General features: G+C 28.2%; 1 protein-coding gene across 2 annotated transcripts in view; it reads right to left on the bottom strand.

The window, feature by feature from the left end:
- The window catches only part of LOC129971512 (maltase-glucoamylase-like), a 124,282-nt gene that overhangs the window by 72,069 nt on the left and 35,560 nt on the right, over window positions 1-16,653 (bottom strand). The window contains exon 1 of one of the 2 annotated variants that reach the window (XM_056085368.1): window positions 12,956-13,105. The exons of the other annotated variant lie outside the window; for it this stretch is intronic. The gene's annotated coding sequence lies outside the window, so the exon portion shown is untranslated. Of the gene's footprint in view, window positions 1-12,955; window positions 13,106-16,653 lie in introns of those variants that run through there. 2 annotated transcript variants of the gene reach the window in all.

The following is a 16,653-nucleotide window of genomic DNA, read 5'->3' as shown; positions in this document are numbered from 1 at the left end:
TCTATATTATTCGTTAAAGATATTTTTTTTTTTCATTTCCGTACAGATACACATACTATTGTATGTAAATACTTTAATCATACTTTTGTCTGTAAAAAAATTGCTATTAGTATAACTTAATAAATATTTTCGTATCTCCTAAGAATTTATTTATGTTCACAAACATGTAGCAGCATTGAAAAGTGCTTTTTTTTCAATTTTAAAGTGGTGTAAAAATTAATAAAAAAAATATTCTTTTAAGAGATTGAAGAAAACTGCTACCTTAATTAATTTTTAAATAAAAAAATTATTAAAATTTTTTGCCAACTTTTTTTAATGAGCACCAAATGCCCAAAATGTACTAAATTTGGCACTTTTTGACAATTATATAGAATCCCTATAAAATAATTATAGAAATAATGGTCTGTCCATTAAAATGTTTTGAATGATTAAACATGTATATCGTAATTCACTCATAGTATGCCAGCCCATTCACGTCATCAGGATAAAATGTTTTTTAAAAGTACGCTCTTATATTTTCGTAAAATGTAGATTTTTTTTTTTTAGCTTAATTCCGGATTTACACCTGGCCAGTTATAAAACAGCCACTAGGCTGCGCATGCGCAGAAAAGGACTGACTTATGTTTGCCACAATTTCATAAGATAGATTCAGGCATTCCATGCTTGGCAATAAATTGTCGTTTTGGCGTCTCTGAATTCTTTTTTCACTGAGTATTGTATTAAAATGATGGATATTTATACAAAGACACAAGGTAAAATAAAAAAAGGTAAACACACCTAAAATTGAAAAACTATAGAAAAGAAATGACCAAATAAAATGAAAAAAAAAAAAACATAATCTCTCATCAGAAAGAACAATGAGCAAAAAATGTCGGAACTAATCTACGATATGTGATCAATTTTTTCACACCAAAAAAAGAAAAAAAATGCCAAATTCTACAAACGCATCGCCAGTAAGAAAAAAATGCACTACAGCGGCATGTTGTTGTCCCGTCGTGACAATTACTTGTCATCGACCGAATAGCATTTTTCTGCATTTCTAAGCATGTGTTAACTACTGGCTAAGTGTAAACTCGGAATAACTCAAAGTAGACAAAAAAGCAAAAATCGCAAAAGTGTGAAATACTGGTTTAAATACTATAGCTGTATCGAAATTTTTATCACATTATATATATCTATTTTCAATTAATTTTTATTCTTGTTGATATTCCTTGTGGCTTAGTTCTTTTTATATTGCTTTCATCATTTCATGACCAAAGTTTTATCACAGGAATTTTTTTCTGCAACAAAGAACAATAATAAAAGTTTTTATTAAAAAAATTCTCTCAGTTTCTTATTTTTAATTTTTAATGTATTTCGTAATTGAATATTAAAATTATCATGAAATCTTGTAAATAATTCTTTATCTGATGGCATCTTAGAGATTGAATCGAAATTAAATGAAATTAATCTTAAAACTAATAATCATATTCCGAAAGTATTAAAATATTGTAATGTCATCGGGACCATTTAACTAATCAGTTTCAAATATCTAATGCATCAAGATGTCAGTTAAAAATCTGCTTTAAAATTCCAATAGCTGAAATAAATCAAGCTAAATAAAAGTATTTATCTAATGATCATTTGGATTTGAATAGTGTTCTAGTAAAATTATAAACAAATCTAAGGCTTTTGTTCGTCTTTCATACTTAATTTATTTTATTCTCTCAAGTTCAAGGAAATTTCTTGTAGCGAAATTCCGCTCATGACTGAGACTTAAGTATTAAAAAATCTGGATTCATTTTGAGAACTGGAACAAATGGATTGTAGCAAGGAAACAAACGTTTTTAAACGGGAAGGTTAAAAAATTGAAATATGTAAGGTTAAATGAAGGTTAAAAAAATTTTACATAGAACAATTGAATTTTGGTATAGAACAAATGGATCGAAATGATATCCATTTCGAAAATTTTCCGCAGTACACTATTTTATTCAATATTTTTTGCACTTGGATCATAAGATTTCAGGTCATATTTAAAAGTACGAAAACGTTCAACAAAACCAGCTGAAGTAGTCTACCCAAAACTTTCTCGCATACTCTCTAACTTCTCATGCCAGAGGAAGCTTTGCATGGCAATGACGTACAATAGTTACGAAATGTTAACTTTTGGCGTGAATTTAACATTTGTACTGAATCTGTCATGCCATATTTGGCGACTTTTTTTGCGATTAATCCTCAAAAATGCTGTTAATAGTATCCGAAAATCGACTTTTGGTTTTCGAAGATTTTTTCCAACTGACTGAAACCAAAATTTAACACAGAGTTACATTTATAGTCATAAAATCACTTCACTCACCAAATTTTATTCCATTTATTTAAGTCATTCCATCTTTAATTTATCGCGTTCACATTGTAGTGAATAGCTTATAAGCCAGTTAACAACTACACTACCCGAGCATTTGCTTTTGTATTGTGGTCATGTTACTGGACTACGAACCACAAGGTCCCAGGTTCTATCCTCGCTCATCTCAAACCGCCACATTGGTGACCTCGGACAATGAACCTTCAACCTTCGTACAGCTGTTCTGGCGCCCTCTACCCACAGCAAGCCAAAGTCGTCAGATTCACTTAAAACATAAAAAATGCAGGAGCAACACAAAGCCGTCCGACTCACTTGACGCAGCAACAGCATCAGCAACCACACACGCTCGCCATAATGCTTAGCGCTACTCAAATGTGTACAGGCACATTTGAATCAACAGCTAATACATCACCACTCAGCAGCCATATCGTTCGTCTCACCTCCGACTCACTGGAGGGAGATTCTGTAGTGAATAGCTTATAAGCCAGTTAACAATTACGTTACCCGAGCAAATGCTTTTGTATTGTGGTCATGTTACTGGACTACGAACCACAAAGTCCTAGGTTCTGTCCCCGCTCAATCCAATTCGCCACAACATACTTGTAAAAGTATAGACAGAACGACAATCAACCCGTTGTAGAATTTGGCTTAAAATTTGACAGGTGTCTATGCTATAGATAAAAAAATCTATGTAAGGAATTTATATATCTAGCTTTCTTCATTTTACAGTTATCGTGTTAACTTATATTCGTGCAGATGGACAGATGAATTTCCTCTGAACAGATTTTACTCAACATTTGATAGAAATCTCCAAATTTGATGTAAAAATCGTATATCAAATTTCAATCCGCTAGTTCAAAGCTATTTTGATTTATCGTTGTCAGAACATTTTAAAAAAAAAATATATCCTTTGAATTTAGGGAAGCCTAAAACGTGGAGATTCGTCAAAATAACGAGTTTGAATTTTTTGACTACTATACTTTCTTTATGCTACGTATACGAAAAAGTAAAAAAAAAAAAAAAAAAACCTAAGTGAGGTGATCATCACATTAGTTGAGAAAAAAAAAACCCAGCTAGTATAAAATATAAGCCTATATATATTAAAAATATCTCGAAGAAAATTTATTTATTAAGTTATGAAACATATGCATTTATTTCCTATGCAAGTAATAAAAGCAATTATTTTGTTTATAGATTTTTCCTCTCGTCCAATTATGATTCGAGCAACCTATCCTTGAAAACCATACGGATCGAATTCATGTCCAGACGACTTGCGGAACATAAAAGAGATAACAGTAAAGATCAGGTTAGAAAGTTTTATCATTAATGAGGTGGTATCGATTCCGTACCAATTAACATTAATCGATTAATCTTTCTTTGGTATAATACGAAACGAGCATCGTCTGAAGAAGAAATTATTCATCGCTTCTCAATTACCATTACATAGAAGAGCAGGCAGAAAAAGAATCGGAACAGAAAGCAAACTGTTCCAAGACTCATTTTCTTTTAGTCTGAGGAAAAAAGAGCAGATGGTTGATTATTTTTCATTTGTCGATTTGTTCATTTAGTTTCATAGAGAATAAAGCAGATGGATGGTTATTTTTAAAGTTTACCTAATTGTAAATTCTGAAACTTCATTGACTGAAAAACTGCTGAAAAGTGATTATTTTAAAAGTTGGTCTTCAATGTCCAAAATGATAACAGGTGATGTTTTTCTAAAAACAAACTTATTTAATTTCAGCCGAATAAATGGGGCTCTACGGCAACGTTTAATTTAGATTAACAGTAATTTAGTGATTTTGATAGTATTTGTTTATTCTTACATTTTTCTATTTAATTTAATTTTTTTAATATTTTTTGTAAAAATTTCAAAATTATATAAATGAATGCGTGATCATCTAAGCAATCCTAAATTTCAGTTTCAATTATTTATAAAATAATGTAATTCATATGACACATATTATTCAGAAAATATGGAGATATATTCTAAACCATTTTGCTATGTAATTTCATTGTAAAACCATTTTAACAATTATGCCCAGAAGTTGAGAGCTTTTGAATTTGAGAACTCCGCCTATCCTTCAGCACTTCGCCACATTCTAAATATAACACTTTTACAATTATCAATTTATCTAGTTTATGTTTATCATTACTTAAAATATTCTTCATTTGAAAGAGATTTGCTTGCATCTAATGTAATCAGAATGTGATTCTGAGTAGCACCTCCTTTTATTAACAGAAAAAATGTTGCTTTGTGTTTTTTAATTCTGAAATTAATAAGGTATAAAAATACTGAGAAAAATAATTGAAACACAGTAATGAGAAACATTGAATTCTGAACTGAAAACGATAAATAAATTCTTTAACGAAGGCGGTTGTTCAGAAAAAAATATAAATTATCGGTAGAAAAAAAATCGAAATATATTATATTATAATAAAAAAATTATAAATATTATAATAAATAAATAATAAAATAATTACTCTATAAAATAATCTACTATAGTAATATTTTCCAATTAGTTTTTATTTGAAGTTTACATCTAAATGTAAACTTCATATTTTTATTCTTTCTCTTGATCAATCTTTGCTACAGTCATTGCTGTCTATAAAAAAAAGAATATTACGCAGAACGATTAAAAGTTGGTTTGATACATGAGAAATATTGAATTCTGAACTGAAAACGATAAATAAATTCTTTAACGAAGGCATTTGTTTAGAAAAAATATAAATTATCGTTAGAAAAAAATCGAAATATATTATATTATAATAAAAAAATCAAAATTAAAAATTATAAATATTATAATAAATAAATAATAAAATAATAACTCTATAAAATAATCTACTCTAGTAATATTTTTCAATTAGTTTTTTATTTGAAGTTTACATCTAAATGTAAACGTCAAATTTTTATTTTTATTCTTTCTCTAGATCAATCGTTGCTACAGTTATTGCTGTCTATAAAAAAAAACAACAGTGAAACAGTGAAAAACAGTTCCCATTTCATTTTGTCTATCTAAAAAATTACGTAGAACGATTAGAAGTATGTGTCTTTTTAAGCTTAGATTTTGGTGAATCATCAGTTAGAATATATACACTGATTTATTGCAATTACTATCATAGGTCAATTCTCATGGTTTTATTATTATTATTAATTTGCTTTGCTTTCATTTTGAGACGTCTGGGATTAAAAAATAGGTTTTCTTCCTCAAGTAGTTTGATTAATCTATTTTGGCGATGATCAGTTGATTCCGTGTTTTTATGGAGTTTCAAAATTATTTTCTGATAATACTTGATATTTTAGTATTTAAATGTTTATTTGTTCATAAATTAATTTTAAATTTTGAGGGTGAGTTCTTTAACGTTGTTTAACGTGGTTTAGATCCCAGAATCTACATCGTTCTCTAGAAATTTGCACAAATAATTAAACAATTTATAAATTTTTTGTAAATTTTATTTTATAACAAAAAAGTAAATTTTTTTACAAAAATTTTAAAATAAAAATAAGATTTTTAAAAGTGTGAGGTATTAATAGGAATACTCATCATCATAATATATTTTTGTTTAAAGAATTGTTCGGAAATAGCAGTATGTTTTATAAATCCTTATAATCACTAGTAAAGTTTTTAATGTTTAATATTTTTCATAATTTAATTATATATATATTTTGGAATCAGGTAAACAGTTTTCTAAAATTTACAATTAAACAGCGTCCTTCAGGTGCAACAAAAACAATTATCATTAGATTAAGTAACAATTAAGCTTTGGAAATTTTAAAATATTGCACTGTCTTTGGGAAAATACAACTATCCAAAACTTCAAAATTGTAACACATCAAGAAAAGAATAAAGAAACCGATTACTCTTTATAAATATCAAAGTTATTAAAAAGAATAGGTGAAGAAACTGCACAGACTTAGTAGAATTTAAATGTTTTTTTACGTTTGCAATAATTCTATCGCGCTATCAATTATTTAGTGCACTTATGAACAATAAAGTACAAATCTATTGCATAAAATTTGAAAACGATCTATAATTTAGTCATTTAAGAACAATAAAGTATAAACCTACTGCATAAAATTTGAAAGCTATCAATTATTTACTGCATGTATGAACAATAAAGTATAAATTTATTGCATAACATTTGAAAGCTTTCAATTATTTAGTGCATTTATGAACAATAAAGTACAAATGTATTGCATAAAATTTGAAAGCTATCAATTATTAAATACATCTATCAACATTAAAATACAAGTACACGGGATAAAAATTTAAAAATGACAGTTTCATATAAAATCCTTCTTTTAAATTAAATGATTATTACCATTGAAAATAAAATATTTTAAACTTCCAGACATGATATTTACGAATAGTTGCTGCATAGCTAAGAGAAAAATAAAATTTTAAATCGCGTGAAATCAATCTGTTTCGGCGAAGTCCATATCAGTATTCTATATTGAAAAATATATCAAAGAATGTATCTTGCTTACAGAATGACAAAAATTTTATTTTCTATTACTTCGTCTTCATACAGCGACGGAAAATGTTGGTTTCGGAGAAAATTTCATTTCCAGCTGTTTTAAAATGCATAGATATTCAAGAAGTGTGGCTAAAAATAACTTGGAAATATAAACAATTCCGACTACAGAATATTTTAATAATTTTTAAAAATAAATCCGACGGTTGCCATGTATTTATTATATTTATAATTTTACTTGCTAGTATCTTCAGTCCTGGAAATATAAATTTATTAATATGTCGATATTTGTTGCTCTTAACGTGATTCTCAATCCGAAAACAACTGTTTCAGAATAAATCGTTTTCTTTTTCATGATTATACCAAAGCTAATATTTTTTGCTTCTTTTTGTTTTTAAATAGTTGTTAATCTTGCTTTTAAATTTAAATAGCATTACAAATCTCAGCAAACTTTTAATTTTGTCACAAATTTCTAATTTTCAAATAATATCAATTAGGCAAGCTCATGATTTGTTACTAAATTAAATAAATGGTATCCTTTAAAATGTTACAACGTGTAACCTAAAATTTAAAGAACAAAAATTAACAATTTATTTAAGTCTGAATATCTTTTTCTTTGTTAATAAAAATAAGAGCCTTCAATTAAATGATAATTTATTTTGACAAACATTTTTTAATACTAATATGCTCTTACTTTAAACCTATTTTTTACTTTAGTCAATTTCTGTTTTTATTTAGCTAACCAGTGTGTCCTTTTAAACTTAAAAGAGTAGGAATGATATTTAAAAAAGTAGGAAGGTTTTTCCCTTTATATAAGAAAGTCATTTATAATATATGGTCAAAAATTAATGATGCTGACTGAAAAATGTTGGGTTAATTAGCGTAAATACATATCTTGGTATACATTATTTCGTAAAGTATGGAAAAATATCAGCCGATTTAAAAAACAGTAGTACCATATATGATTTTTAAAATATGGCACATAAAATTATCCATTTAACAATATCAAATAAGAAAAATATGAAAAATCTTTTTTTTTTCAATTTTATTGTTAAAAATGCATTTGAACCTAATTGGAGACATTTGAGAAATAACAGAAGTAATATCTTTTTTTATAATGGCTTTAATCTCTAATTTCTGCATTTTAAAATTAAATACAAAACCGATTATTTCACTTAATTATGAAAAAAATTATTTTTTTTCATTTTATGTTTTGAATATATCATTAATGTAAGTTGAAATGTTAAATTAGATAAATTAAAATCAAGATTGGTGACAGACATTCAAAAATATAAGAATAAAATTAATTTCTATTTATATCTACGTAATCGATTTTATTTTATAAACAATGATATTGTTGGTCACAATATATATTTTTTAAAAATTAAGCTTGTTATCTTTTTTATAATCATAAAAATGTTATGGCGCGGTAAATGTCAGGCACAGGTGTTTTATGGCAAACAAGTTGATTGTATGAAACTCTCAGAAGGATTTCAAATATGAAGTATAAAAAATCTTTTGCATTGAAACTACATTGCCAACTTCATAAATTGAAATAAACGCAAGAGAACCGTTGTATCAAGGCAAAGAAATAATAAAAAAAATCGTTTGTATAGAAACTGTGATGCCAACTTCACAAGTTGAAATAAACGTAAGAGAGCTTTTGCATCAATGAAAATGAAAGAATTGAATAAATATTCACATATCTTTTAATAAGACCTTTTCCCTTCTTTGACCGAATTCAACAAAGCATCAGCTACGCAACGTTTTGAAGATCAACAAAATAAAGACGCTATACTTCTTTCTTTCCCTTTTTTATGCTATAGTAGTTCTTTCAGAGTTAATTGCCGGTTTCAACACAAGTGTCGCGCTAGGCTGTTATCTCATTACTACGTTTGACCTCGAGTTGTAATTCACAGATTGTGTTCTTAACCACCTAGTGATATTTTTACTGCCCTCTTGCGTTTCCGTGTTAGCTCTCCCTATTGTTTCGTGAAACTATTTATTAACGTCGTTAAAGAGCGTTGGCTGTTTGACTTGACAAAAAAAAAAGATGCATGTGTGGTACCCAGCCTATCATTATTACATCAACAGCAATAATAAAATCTCGGGAGATTTTTTTTCTCTTTTTGTTTCGAGTGATGTAAAAAGTTGACTAGCTGATTTAAAAGGTGCAGAAATTAGCAGTGTCTTCCAAAAATGTGAGAACCAATAGAAATCAGGTCAAGGAGTGTCTGAATCTATTTCTGTTTATTCAAAAAAATTCTTTTAATAAATGTTTTGATTATTGAATTTTGCCTTCAGAAATAAAAGAAACTTACATAATATAAAAATAAAACTGCAATTTTAAATTAAAATAATATTTCATTTTGTTTAACTTAAAGTGTACATTCGCATATACCAGTGTTTCCTTTTAAATTGTGGTTACAAATATGGAGTTTGGCAGTCAGTTAATTAAAAAAAAATATGAATAAATTAATAATAAGAATGGAATACTTAGAATATTTATTTTCATAAAAATGGCAATTCTTGACTTATTACGTATTAAATTAAACAGAAAACAGAATTAACAGAAACTTATTTTACTTGTCTTGGATGTTATTGGATGATTTCAATTTTTAAAAAATCTAATTTGTAAGTGCTACATTTCATTAAAGAAGAAAAATCTGAATATTTTTATGCAAATCATTCGCCCATGAAGAGAAGATCATTTATTTAAATTATACTAAACAAACAAAAACTATATAAAGATAAAAATTAAATAGGTAATGTATAATTTTTATTTATTTACTGGTTGTTCGGAAAGTAATTTCATCTTTTCTCAACAGAGGATTTAATTGTACTTTTTCGCAGCCAACTTTAAACTTAAAATGCATAATTCTATACTTTGACACTTGATATAACAAAGCTTGCTTGTGAAAAAGTTCGATTGCTTCTACGCAGTAGTTTTTGGTTGGTGTCCTTTCAAAGTGAAAATATGGAAGATTTTAGGCATATTTCACCTTTTTACTATAGAAAGGGTAAAAACACCGCTCAAACAAACAAACAAAAAAATTATTCAATGTGTTTGGAGAAGAGGCATTGACAGAACGGCAGTGCCAAAATTGTGCCGGCAATTTTGATGTTGAAAATGCACCACGTCCTGGAAGGCCGGTTGAAGCGGATAATGACAAAATAAAGTCTATAATTGAAGCAAACCGTGATGGCTCTGAGATCGCTGAGAGATTAAATGTATCAAATTAGACAGTCCATGATCATTTCAAACGGAACGGTTTAATCTCAAAACTCGATATATGGGTTCCTCATGCTCTTACGGAAAGAAATTTGTGCCATCGTGTTGACGTATGATTTGCTTCTCAAACGACAAGAAAACGATCCATTTTTGAAGCACATCATCATTGGGGACGAAAAGTGGGTTGTATACAACAATGTTAAAAGCAAGAGATCATGGAGCAAAAAAGATGACCCGTCCAAAGCATTTCAAAAGTCGATATTCATCAAAAAAAAAGGTGATGCTATTTGTTTGGTGGGATTTCAAACGAATCGGTGTTTTTTTGAGCTTCTACCGGATAACACAATGATCAATTCCGAAGCGTTCTGTCATCATTTGGACAAACTAAATGATTCACTTAAGCAAAAAATGCAAGAATTGATCAATAGAAAAAGTGTAGTGTTCCACTAAGATAATGCGAGACCTCATACAAGTTTGGTAATTCGCCAAAAGCTTTTACAACTTGAATAGGACACACTGCCACACTCAACATATTCACCAGATATGGCACCTTCTGATTATTATTTGTTCTGGTCTCTACAAAATGTTTTCAGATGGTAAAAACTTTTCTTCAAATGAGGTGGTCGAAAATTACCTAGATCAGTTTATGAATTTTGCACAGTTCTGTTCTGTTAGTTTGGATATTTTGATGATTGCAATATTTTCTCTTCGTATACTAGAAAATAAAAATGGACAGGACATTATTTACACTAATTTGTATGCTTATCTCTGTATTATTCTCTCATTTAGTTTATATTCTATTTGTAAAATGCTAAAAAGCATTTAATGTATGAAAAAAAAAATTTTTTTCATGAACGAAGTCGCATCAAGAATTCATAGCTCAGAGGTTAAGTTATGCCTTAAGTCCTAAATCCTTCCTAAATGTTTAATAAATGCGAAACAATATTCCTAAGATGCTTTCAAATGCCTTGTTAACATTGATAATAATTCCAATAATATTAGCTTTTCTTCACCTCCAGATAATTAGCAGTTGTTTAATATCAGTAATTAAAAAATTACTAAATTAATGGGAACAGTCTTTCTCACACTTTCTCAAATAATCTCTTATAAATATATTAAACCCATAAAATAATGGCCTTTAAGCAAGGCTGTGAAAGCAGCCTGTGCTCGGATATTTATTTTCAATTCTAAACATGAGAATTTTGTGCTTCGTAGAATAATAAAGAAAACCGAATGTGCATTTTCTACGCTTTTTTTTCTTGACAGATTTATACCAGAATTTGATACATACTTTCAATTTTAGCAACACGATGATACATTAAATTTCATTTAATTGTGTCTTTGCGTTTTTGATTATTACGTTTACATGCATACAAAGAACAGTTTACCAACCCTCTTTTACGTTTAAAATGTTAAATATTAATACCAGAACTTATCTATTTAGCTCTTTACATTTTGTAGTTATCGTGTTCGCCTGTATTTAAACAGCCAGATTTCCTCTAAATATATATCGTTTAAAATCTGGCAAATATCTACAAATTTAATGCAAGATTACTCGTCAAATTCCATCCGTCTAGCTTAAAGAGTTGTTGAATCATCGTCTTCACAGGTAGAGACGGAGGATTCTCAAAATTCGTTTTTCGTACTTTGAAGGTATAAAATATAAAAATTCTCAAAATCTCAAATTCATATTTTTTGACGATTACAATTTTTTTTTCTTTGTTTACGTTTCTTAAAAGAAAAAACAGAAAAGAACATAAATATATGAAATAGAAGTGAAACAAAAATATGTGGTGGAATGAAGATTATTATGATCCGTGCAGTGGAAGCAAGAGGGAGGACCCATGTTTTCGGGAACATTGCTTTAATGATCACATTTCACATAAAATAAACCCAAACACGAAAAGACATTAACGCGCGCACCTCTTAACAGAACAGCATCTCATCTCACTATAATTACAATCGCAGTGCACCATGGGATGCATACCTAGTTAGGCCTCGCCATCTATTATTCAAAAGAGAAGATAGAGTAGTACAACTGCTACAAATATTCAATTCAGTGGATAGTTTTTTTAATTATTATTATTATTATTTGAAAGTGTAAACTTTCGTCCTATAACCTCATACTGTTTCTCGTAATGAATTCTTCATGCAGCTGCATAACTTAATTCATTTTAATATAAAATATGGATTAAATTAAATTAATTTTTAGCATTGTTTATAAGCTAGACAATACCTGTAAATTTCATTTTGTAAGATGTGACATGCATGACATAAAAATTGTTCAACACCTGCAGAATTACCATTAGGCTTACAGCTAACAAAATTTGTACGTATCTACTTCTTAGGTAAAAAGTTTTTTTGATTTTGATTTTTGATTAAAAATTAATCAAAGTTTTAACATTTTTCTCCAATAATTTCAAAATTTTTTATTGCATACAAATCATTTTACGCTATTTTAAAGTTAAAAAAATAGACTTTTCAGTATATAATTTTATTTATACATAGATTTATAAAATATTTTTAAGTATATTTTACAACACTATTTGTTTATTACAATCCTATAGTCGTTCTTTTTGTTATTGTGTTTATTCGCAAGATATTAATTACAATTTTTTGAATGCACGCCGTCATTGTCACAATTATGAGGAAAATATGAAAAATAAAATAAACGTAGAAAATTTAGTTTAAAAGTTAAAGTTACTCTTAGTTACATAATGTTTCATATAAAAGCTTTCAATCTCCTTTAAACTTTTTTCAAGTACATTAAACACAAATAGAAAACTAAATTTAAAAACTTCAGATCTAAAAAAAAAATTATTACAAATTTTTACAAAATATTGCTCTTTTTTACCCCTTTTAAAACTTTATTGTTGTAATATAAAATGAAACCAAATAAATTTTCTTACCTAACTTGCAAAAGAAGAAAAGTTGGTAAAATCATCAGCAATTGAGTTTACAAAATGAGCCCCTTAATTGACCAAAAACTGAACAGAAAATGAATGAAAATATAATTCTCACAGCTTTTAACGAAAGCGATCAACAACGGTCTGTTTTCTGCCTTGATGTAATTCGATTGTTTAAATTTCGAGTATTTTTCGTTCAGCGAGCAGCAGGATGACTTAGTGACGTCATCCTGAGAACGAATTCAATTGGCCCAAATTTACGAGCGAAGATTTCTTTTATAAAACAAGCGTGGCTGTGAGAAATTTGGACGCCACCCGTTGAACCGATTATGTACTTTATGGTGCGCACGATACAAGCGATTTGTTTTTTTACCAGCTCATTAATTCATCAAGAAGGCGTAATTCATTCCTTTCAACTTTTTTCAGAAATAATATATACATTTGTGCGGCTTAATCATGGATACGTGCCTAAAAAAAGAAGAAAAAATTCCAGAGACAGTTTCTTTTAGTTACATATAGTTTATTTCATTAGTCTAGAATTTTTATCCAGCTGAATATGGAAATCAGTTTTCCTTTCTTTATTTAAAGATAAAGTATTACAATCGTCAGAAAATTCAAATTCGAGGTTTTGACGAATCTAATTGTTTCAATTCTTCAGGAATCCGAAACTAAAATTTTTGGATGTTTCTCTGTCTGACTGTTTATGCATACGATAACTCATAAATGCTTTGAGTTAAACGGATGAAATTTGGTATATGGGCTTAAGACCAAATTTGTAGATTTCTTTCAAATTTCGAACGAAATTCCATTCAGTAGAAATCAGTCTGTCCGACTATCCGAATACAAATTAACATGAAAAGTGCAAGAATAATAAAATTTAACAAACATGCTTATCATCTACATTGTATCGAATTTTAAATAAAATCTGTCAAGAGACTGACCGTCTGTCAGTCTGTAATTTTTTATTCATTTAAATGCAATAATTCAGAAACAGTGGCATCAAAAAGTTATTGAAATTTGATTTATAACTTTAGCATCTAAACTGCATATTTATATCAAATTTTGAAAGAAGTCTGTTAGAGGTTCGATCGCCTGTGGTTTAATATTTTTTTACGTATATCAGGGTGATAACTCAAAAATACTATGGTTAAAATAAAGCAAATTTGGCATTTTGGATCTCGTAACTACAACTGTAACTCTATATCAAATTTTGGTTCAAATCGGGAGGGGAAAAAACGTTCAATTTTTTTTTTTTTTTTTGATTTTCGGGTACTTGTGTATTAATCGCATGCCAGGGTTTAATTTCCAAAGACTATATACTAGAATCAATAAATGTAATTAGACTAGATAAAAAGAGATCAGATTTCCGCTAAAAGACTACATTATGTTACAACTGTTCCTCTACATTATGCAAGGCATTCGAATCTTACTCAAGCACCACAACTCTATGAAGGTGTTGATAGGCTGAACACACTTTTATTAGACAGTATGCGAGAAAGATTTAGTTTTCCCACTAGTTTTTAATTTGAAAATTAAAAGTGATAGTTGAACCAGTTGTAACCATTTGTACATCGTTTATTGTCATTTTTTTTAAAGCAGCAGAGAAACTACAGTACGCAAAATGTTATTTTAATTTGACCTAAGATTTGGTAAAAATCTGGCAAATCAACTCCGAATGACGTCTTTCTAATGAAAGGATAACGAGACATTGCTACTTGAAAATGATGGAATGGAATCAAGAAATACACAAAAATTAGGGAGTGTTTTGAACGAGTAATTCATATATTATGAACTAAGTACACAATCGATGTACCAACTGTAATTTTAAAAATGTAAATTTTTTTATAAAGGACATAAATGTAGCCAGACAAAAAAAAATAATTCGTTTTACACTCAGAACATTTTAGATTTACATACTATAATGAGATAAAAATAGTAAGATGTGAATGGATTAGATGTCCATGATTAAATCGAAGGAATTGTTATTTGAAACATCCCTTGCTTTTTCCCCTTCAGTTCAGTTAAAGGGCTTGAATTGTAATTCAAGTTAATGGGATGCACGTTAAGCTACTTAGTTAGTTATATTAACATCCCGTTTTAAAGCAACACTAGGGCTATTTTTGGGGCGGACCTCGTAATTTTGAATCGCAGTCAGATGATGAGGACTACACCTGAGCTGGCACCCCCTCTCGAACTACACCAACAGGAGGACCGGGATGTACGTCAAATACATAATTGTGGAATTTACTGTAAATACAGGAATAAGAAAAAAGATTTAGCATTATTATAAAGGAAATAAAGAAACTGCAAATTTTTATTGGGTTGCAATTACGTTTCAATTATAATATCGGGTGAATTGATTGCATTGGTAAATTTAGGCTCGCATTTTTCAAACAAATCAAAAAACTTTTAAATACTTGTGTTTAACTTGACTTCGTCCATATTTGCAAAGATGGAATTTTATAATAGATTTCTTTTATTCGATTCCTGATGCACTGAGGCTCAACAACACTTAAAACTTGTGTCTTCTAGATGAAAAGGCTTTATTTTAACAGCTTTAAGATGCAAAACTATTTTAAAACATAAGGAGTACTGATATCAAAAACTGATATCAATATTCCAAAATTTTTATAATGATGAATTTTAAATTAAAAATTAAAATATATTAAATAATTGAAATATACGAAATTTTATTTTTTATTTACTATTTAACAGAGAACGTCTAAAACCATTTTCATTAGAATTATTATAATTTTATAATTATCTTGGAGGGTTTCAGTTGTGTAAAGCGTGAATTTTCTAATTGATTTATCATTCACTTTCCTGTAGTTCTAAAATTTTGAATCGTTTTGTGTTCCTGGTGACAAATAAATACTTAAATATTTTTAGGACTTACTTATTTGTTAACTAATTGATTTTATTCAGTTTCAATTCCACAAGAGAAGCACCATTAGAACAGAAAATAAAGAAAAAAAATAATTAAACGATCGCATATTATTAATAATAACAAATGATGAAATAATTTAATGTTAAAAAGTAGAAAATAATAAAAATTGAAAAAAAATTAATGAGATTTTATTAGTGTATTGCAAACTGATGCCTTTCTTTTAATAAAATTAGAAAAGAGGAGATAGAAATTTGTATCGGAACATCTACTGTAAGGAAATAAAGCGACAATGTATGTCTTAATTGAATTTCAAAGATATCGTTAAAAGGGTATTCTGAACATTTTATTTATCTCCATGTCTGAAAGGCTTCATTTTAACAAAAAATATTTTCTGTATAGAATGAATTTTTCATAAAGAAATTTGTTTCAATATAAAAATAACTTTTCAAACTAGAATATTACAGATTCTCATGTATTTGGGAAATGTTCTCAAATTATATTATTTCATTTCGATTATTAAATTATTAAAATATATATATATTTTTTTATCAAAGCTTAATTGGAAAATTGGTTTGCAGATGTATTCCAACTGCAGTATAAATCCAATTTACAAATTCTCGACCAAGTGAATCTATTCGTAATGGGCTATATAATTGAATAATTCATATAAGGCACATGAATTCCTGAAATGACTGAAAGTTTATGCGAGAAATAATTTATTTATTAAACAAATTCCCCTTCAATTTCCTAAATGATCTGGAAATCCAATCAGTTTATTACTTTGAAAGGCGGTGAATCTAATCCTATTTATTCA

Source organism: Argiope bruennichi, chromosome 1 (assembly GCF_947563725.1).
Source record: "Argiope bruennichi chromosome 1, qqArgBrue1.1, whole genome shotgun sequence".
Taxonomy (NCBI): Eukaryota; Metazoa; Arthropoda; class Arachnida; order Araneae; family Araneidae; genus Argiope; species Argiope bruennichi.
Note: the sequence above shows the minus strand (reverse complement) of the source record. Positions and strands in the feature narration are given on the sequence as shown.